The sequence below is a fragment of the Pelodiscus sinensis genome, chromosome 12 (assembly GCF_049634645.1).
Source record: "Pelodiscus sinensis isolate JC-2024 chromosome 12, ASM4963464v1, whole genome shotgun sequence".
Taxonomy (NCBI): domain Eukaryota; kingdom Metazoa; phylum Chordata; order Testudines; family Trionychidae; genus Pelodiscus; species Pelodiscus sinensis.
In genome coordinates this window covers 42,887,055-42,894,533 of record NC_134722.1, presented here as the reverse complement: position 1 = coordinate 42,894,533, position 7,479 = coordinate 42,887,055, and positions in this window count along the sequence as shown.

Here is a 7,479-nt window from a genome sequence, read left to right as displayed (position 1 = left end):
AGGGCAGGGGACTGGACTCAATGACCTCTCGAGGTCCCTCCCAGTCCTTGTATTCTTTGATACTATCATCTGGTGGCGTGTTTTTATTCATCAAAGGGCCAATTAAGGTGAATCGAACATATGACCAATTTATGAAGGGTAAATTTACAAAATAGGGGATTCAGCGGATATTAAAAAATGGATAACGACAACCAATAAACAGTACAAGCGACGAGGAGTCCTGTGGCACCTTATATACTAACAGGAGTGTAGGAGCATAAGCTTTCGTAGGCAAAGACCCACTTTGTCAGATGCAAACAGTACAGTAATCAATTCCCAAAAATCACAAGGAAAAGGAAAATTTCGGCTGAGTCCAATTGGCATGGTCCGTGTAATAACCAAAGTTTATAGCAGCCTTCTTGAAAGTTCCCAGACTGTCGCTCAGGAGCTCAAATCTCGCAGCTCACCGAGAGCTTTGAGAGGAGCCCTGAGAAGAGCCCTCGGAGTCCTCTTCCCTGCCGATGGCAAGTAGTTCTCAGGGTGGCTGGCGATGGTCTTCAGTGGAGTCTCCCGTAAGGCTGCAGTTGTCTTGATCCGGAGTCTGATGTCCTGTGAGGGAAACCCCGCGCACCCTGCCTCTGGGACGGACATCCCCAAACTGTCCAGCTATCGGCATTTATCCTGTCTCAGGCGGGAAATCCCTGCGAGGGAAACCCCTCGGAGTCTGCCCCTGCTAGGGAGACCCTGTGTGTGAACTTCTGAGGTAAAGCCAGGTCAGACCGGACAGTGTGTGTTTGTGAGAATGACAGAGACACACACACTGAGAGTGACAGAGATTTGTGCATTGCCGAGCTCCCTCCATCCCCTGCTCTCTGTGTGGAGATAGGGCATAAGAGTAGAGGGAGGGAGGAACACTCTGACATCAGAGCCCCCCCCTTCTCCTTCCCACACCCTGCACAGCAAGCAGGAGGATACCAAGGGGGCAGCTTCAATGCAGAAGGCAGGAGCAGCATGAAAATGGGGAGAGGAGCAACTGAAGCGTTAGCCCTTGAGAGCTTCCTGGACAAACCAGCCAGGATCATCGGCCAGAGGCTCTGAGATCTGTCATTAGACCCCGATCCACTGCTCAGTGACCACTGCTCGACTATTTCTGCTGCTGCCGCTTCTTCTGTTGCTGCTCCTTCTCCTGCCCCTGCTTGTTTTCATGTTTCTTCTTCTGTTTGTGCTGCTGCTTCTTTGGCCACTTTTTCTTCTGTTGTTTCTTTTGCTGATTCTTCTTCTGCTTTTGCTCCTTCTTCCTCTGTGGCTGCTACTTACTCTGCTGTTGCCTCTTCTGCTGCTGCTTTTCTTCTTCTTCTGGGCTGCGTCTACACTGCACCCCTTTTCCGGAAAGGGATGCAGATGAGACAAGTCGGAATTGCAAATGCAGCGGGGATTTAAATTTCCCCCGCTCGATTTTCATGAACATGGCTGCCGCTTTTTTCCGGCTCGGGGCTCTGCCGGAAAAAAGCGCCAGTCTAGACAGGGATCTTTTGGGAAAAAAAGCCTTTTCCGAAAGGTCCCTCATTCCTCTTAAAATCAGGAATAAGGGACCTTTCGGAAAAGGCTTTATTTTCTGAAAGATCCCTGTCTAGACTGGCGCTTTTTCCCGGCAGAGCCCCGAGCCGGAAAAAAGCGGCAGCCATGTTCATGCAAATGGAGCGGGGGAAATTTAAATCCCTGCTGCATTTGCAATTCTGACTTGTCTCATCTGCATCCCTTTTCCGGAAAAGGGGTGCAGTGTAGACAGAGCCCTGCTGCTGCTGCTATTTCCCTTCTTCTGCTGCTGCTTCTTCAGCTTCTCATATTCCTGCCTCTGCTTCTGCTGTTCCTGCTGCTCTTTTCTTCTTCTGCTGCAGCTGCCTCTTTTCTTCTCTGTTTCTTCTACTGCTTCTGCAGCTGCTGCTGCTTCTCTGGCTGCTGCTTCTCCTTCTTTTTCTGTGGATACTTTTGCTGTTGCTGCTGCTGTTACTGTTACTGTGCTACTTCTTCTCCATCTGGTGTTTGTTTCCTGTTGCTACTCTTTCTGCTGCTGCTACTTCTTTTTCTGTTCCTTCTTCTGCTGCTCCTTCTGCTGCTGCTGTTGCTTCTTCTGCAGTGCTGCTGTTTCTGCTGCTTCATCTGCTTCTATGGTTCCTTCTGTGGCTGCTCCTATTTGTTTTTCTGCTTCTCCTTCTTCTGTTTGTGCTTCTGCTTCTTCTGTGGCTGCTGCTGTTTTCTTTCTTCTGCTGCTGCTGTTTCTGCTTCTCTCAGGTATGTCTACATTTGCCCCCTAGTTCGGAGTAGGGAGGCAAATGAAGCATACCGAAGTTGCTAATGAAGTGTGGGATTTAAATATCCCGTGCTTGATTAGCATATTTGCAGCCGGTCGCCATTTCAAAATGCCAGTCACCCGATTTTACTCACCGTGTGTAGACACTGTAGTCCGATTTAAAACCCTTCCCTCGATTTAACTGTTACTCCTCATTGCACGAGGAGTAACAGTTAAATCTCGTGCTTCATTAGCAACTTGGGTATGCTTCATTTGCCTCCCCCGTCCGAACTAGGGGACAAGTGTAGACACACCCCCACTCAATAAGGAGCAGCCAGAGATCATGATGCAGGGATGATCCCCAAAGCCTTATTCTGCCCCTCTAGTGGAGGGGGGCGGGAAGTGGGGAGGGAGGGGTGACCCACAGAAATTAGGAGCCTGCTGGAAGTCTCCAGAGAGCTGTCACCTCTGCACCTGGGAAGGGAAGGGGGAGGGGCTGGCTCCTCAGGGGCTGGGCCTGGGCATCTTCTCTCAGGAAGCAGGGGAAGCCTTGTGCCCGGTAGGGAGCTGGCTCCATCACTGTAGCCGGCTGGTCCCTTACCCCGCTCTGCCCTGTCAGGAGGAGGGGAAGGGAACTCGGGGGCTGAGGTGGTAACAGAGCATCTCCCTCCCTCCCATTTAACACTCCATTGGCATCCACAGCAAAGTGTGGGACACTTCCGGCCCACGCAGCCTCCTCAGCACCTGCCCTGCTATCGACAGGCACATTTGCCTTCCCTCTGCCTCCTCTGCCTGTTCCAGTGCTGAGAGTCCCCCTTTCCTCTCCACTCAGGTGTATCTGAGGATACGTCTGCACAGCAACATTATTTCAAAATACCTAGTAACTAGTGGGGCCAATGCTATTTCACATATTCATGCATGATCTGCAGAAAGGGGTAAATAGTGAGGAGGCAAAATTTGATGATGATACTAAACTGCTCAAGATAGAGAAGTCCAAACCAGACTGGGAAGAGCTTCCAAGGAATCTCAAAGAACGAGTCTGAGAGGGTGGTCGTGTTAGTCTATAAATTTAAAAAATGAGTTGTCCTGTAGCACATTAGGGCGTGTCTACACAGGACCCTAAACTCGAAATAAGAAACTCAAATTGCGTATCTTATTTCGATTATGTTTTGAAATAGCTTAATTTGAAATTTGGCACATCTACACAGCACCAAATTTAAAAATAACGTGATATTTCGACATTTTTCTTACCCCCAAAGAACAAGGGATACGGGGATGCTGAAATAACAGGTACATTTCAAATCCCGAAATAGCCCCTCTTTCTAGTCGAACCCGTAGAGACTGACAGATGTATCTCTATAGAGTATCGTGAGCTTTCCTGGCCAAAACCCACTTCCTCAGATGAGCAGCGTAAAGAAAAAGGGGGGAACATCTGGAGATGACTAGGCAACAAAATAGCAGATGAATGTTATTTTGATAATTGCAAAGTAATGCCTATTGGAAAACATAATCCCAATGACATGTATAAAACGATGGGGACTAAATTAGCTATTACCACTCAGGAGAGAGCTCTTGGTGTCATTGTGGATAGTTCTCTGAAAACATCCTTAGGTCACACAGCCATTCCCAGAGGGAATAGGGAAGAGGACCCAGGAGTCCTTGAAATTCACACAAAGTCCCTTGAAACGAGCTTCCGACCACTCATTGTCCCGGTGATGATCCAGCAAGTATTTCAGGAAACCTGGAATGTTGGTGAGAATCAGGAACAGCCCTGAGACAGCGAATGCAGAGAAGCGCCAACCTCAACGAAACACCTCATTGGGTCTGACTTACTGACTCCGTCTTGAACAAGGACAAGGACCTGAGGCTCCTCCCCGTCAATGCCTCTTCCCAGCCAATCAGGGGAGAGAGTGGGGTGGGGGGAACATTCTCACCAAAGCATGGCCTACATCACGGGGTGATCCCCGTCAGAGCACTATTTCTGCCCCACCTTTCTGGTTGGACCTCCCAGGAGACCAGCTCCTGATGGGGGGAGGGGAGAAGGAGAAGAGGGCAAAAGAAGCAAGAAGAGGAGAAATGTGGGTGGGACGGAGGGAAAGAGAAACCAAACAAGAGAAACCCCCACGGCCCAGTGGTTCTAAGGGGCAAAGCCCCAGGTGGGGAATAAAATTCTGACCCTTTCACCCAGTGATCCGTGCCTAGAATCCAGCCGGGACCAGGTGGATCAGACTGAGCAGCTCCGACCCGCTCGGAGGCTCTTTCCTTCTCCGCAGGGATGTCTGGGCGGCAGGCAAATCAGGCGAAGGAGGAGAAAGCTCAACAGAGGTTCCTCCAGGTGCTCACGTGCTGGAACCAGGAAGCTCGGAGTCCTCAGAGAGAGACCGCGAGAGGGAGACTTGCCTTAGGAAACGCCACAGGGGTCAGTGAGGTCATCCCGGCCTTGCCCCCTATTGTGCCTGGCTGAGGTCAGCATCTCTCAGTGAGGTCACCGCCTCCCCACCACCTTTGCCTAATAAGCTGAGGGCCTGCCAAAGGCCTGTGTGATGTCACTGCCGCCCCCTCCCCTGCAGGGCAAGTGTCCTGCCTCTGGACGCCCCTCGGGACGTTCGGTCATTCCCTGTGCTCCCCCCACTCAATACCTGTTCCTTCTAGGGAGTCAGCCGCTGCACGGTCGCACCTCAGAGGCTGCTCCCCACGCAGCACTCAGCTCTGCATCCATCACTAGACGTCCTGGCCAGAGAGCATCAGAGCCTCTAATCTGACTCTCTGCATCCCACAGGTCCCCGTCCGGCCCAGTGTCCCAACTTCCCCTTCCTTGTTCCCCAGCCCTCAGCCCCAGGAACCCCTGTCCTCTGCTCCCTCCTCCGGCTCCACTCTCTCCCCTACTGGCCCAGGGGAGGCCTCTCTTCCTCTCATTTCTGGCTCCCTCCTCCCCGGGCCTGGCGCTGGATTCCACTCATGACAATGCTCCCCAAAAAGTTGCTTTGGAGCAGAACGGCTCCAGGGTGTCCTGCCCCCACTTCTGTGCCAAGGAGCACAGGGTGAGGATCACCTCGAGGAAGCAGAGCTCCTTGGTCCTGTTCTGTATCCGCTAGGAGTAAGGATGGGAGAGAGGGAGCCCGTTAGGTAGGGACTTCCCCACCCACCCAAACCAGCCCCGGGGTCAGTATGGTCCTGCCCAGACAGGGTTTGAAACTAGGACAGAGCCTGTGAGGAGCAGAGACCTGGCCTGTGTGGGGCAAACACCCCCTCTTGGGGGTCACAGGTCACAGGGGAGAAGTGCCCCCATGAGGGAGAGATGGTTTCTCTGGGGGAGGGGGAGGATGGAACAAGGGGCAGGACGGACTCATCTCAGCCCAGCGGGGAATGGTTGTGCCTCAGCTCTGCCCTGGAGATGGTGCTGGATGGTGGTAACAGCCTCTTCCTGCAGGGACACGTCCTCCCCCTCCTCCTCCTCCAGACGGGCACTGGGTGTCTCTGCGCCAGGGAGAGATGGGGAGGGATGACAGCTGCTGGGGGTGCAGCACAGAGGGGAGGTTTAATGCCCCCTTCTGTGAAGGACCCCAAGCAGAGAGGGCCCCTCAGAGACGCCCTCAGCCCCATCAGCATCAGCTCCCTGTGGCAGTCAGGCCACCCCCCAACTCCAGCAGTGGCCCACCTGGCTGGAACTCCCTGACTACACCCAGAATCCCAGCTGCAGGCCTGGCTGTGCCCCTCCCACTGGTGTCCGTGGGGTCACGTGGCTCTGGCCTGGTGCCTTGGCAAACTGACAGGCCCAGGGTGTTACTAGCCCCCAATTCCCCAGTCGACTCCCTTTCCCTGGGCTCTCCCCACATCTGCGAAGGTGGAAGCTGCAGGCTCAGGGCTCTCACACCCCACTGAGGGGCTGCTGGCCCCTCAGGAGTAGGCAGACTGCTTGTAGCAAAGTAGGGCTCGCCTATCTCCTGCTCTGGGCAGGCTGGGGGCTCTTCAGCAGCCAGGCAGGTGGGTGGCTCCTGCTAGGCCCAGCTGCTGCTTCCCCGTGGCTCTGGGGCCACTTGCCCTGTCCTCCTCCACAGCATCCGCCTCAGTCTCTCCATGCTGCAACTGAGTGGGGAGAGCCATAAGTCAGGGTGCAAGGCAGCATCTCACTAACGGCCCTGCCTGCACCTCCCCCATCTGCCCTCTGGTGGGGCAAGTTCCCCTCCCCACATCCCCCAGCACAGGGCACCGAGACTGCCAGCCACAGGCGCCGGCAGCAGCTCACAGGACTGGCCGCTCCACAGCTCCCCCTGGACACTGGGCCAGAGACACCAAAGGCGCCTCATCCTTTCAGACCCATGGGGCTGGCAGCTAGTCTGGACAGGCAACTCCCGCTCCACCAGGCCCTGCTCCCTCCCAGGCCTGAGAGAGAACAGAACCTGGAGTCTGAGCTCACCCTGGGAGCTTTTCCCAGCTGAAGTTTATAAGGTGCCAGTCAGAGAAGCCCCGAGGGCCCCGCCATTCCCACGGATGTCACTGACTGGGGTGCGGGTGTTCAGCAGCTGGCAGGTTGCGCTGGACCCGACTCCTGGGTATTGGGGTGGTTGCTAGGGAGACTTGGTCTCTGAGGTGGATGCTGGAAGGGTACAGATAGTTCGGAATAACTACATAGTTCGAACTATCTAGCCCGTGCCGCGTGTAGCCGCGCGGCACGGGGTTCGAACAAGCCGGCTTTTAAAAATGGCGGAGCCGGCTTTATGCTAATGAAGCCCGGGAAATTCAAATCCCGGGCTTCATTAGCAAGTTCGGTATGCATACATTACCCCCCTAGTTCGAACTAGGGGGGTAGTGTAGACATACCCTAAGGGAGTGAGGGGAAAGTGTTTGCATACCCTGCATGCCTCTCACACACGAGCCGGGTGAGACAGGCATGCAGGACAAGCAAACACTTCCCCTCGCTCTCTTAGCTTTCAGAGAATGGAATCAAAATCAAGTTGTGTCGTGGTGTGCACAGCTGCTGCGCCCTCTCCGATGTTCCATCCTTGCCCCCACCCTCCTGAAGTTCCACCCTTGCTCCTGCCCTCCCAAAATTCCGCTCTTGCCCCCGCCCTTCCAAAGTTCTTGAGGAGCTGGCAGCTCTAGAGCTCCCTCTGGCCACAAGAGCCCCCTCGCTCCGTGCATGGGCAGAGGATGGAGGGGACAGGAGCTGAGGAAGCAGCATGGGCAAATGGCGGCCAATGGGACCTGAG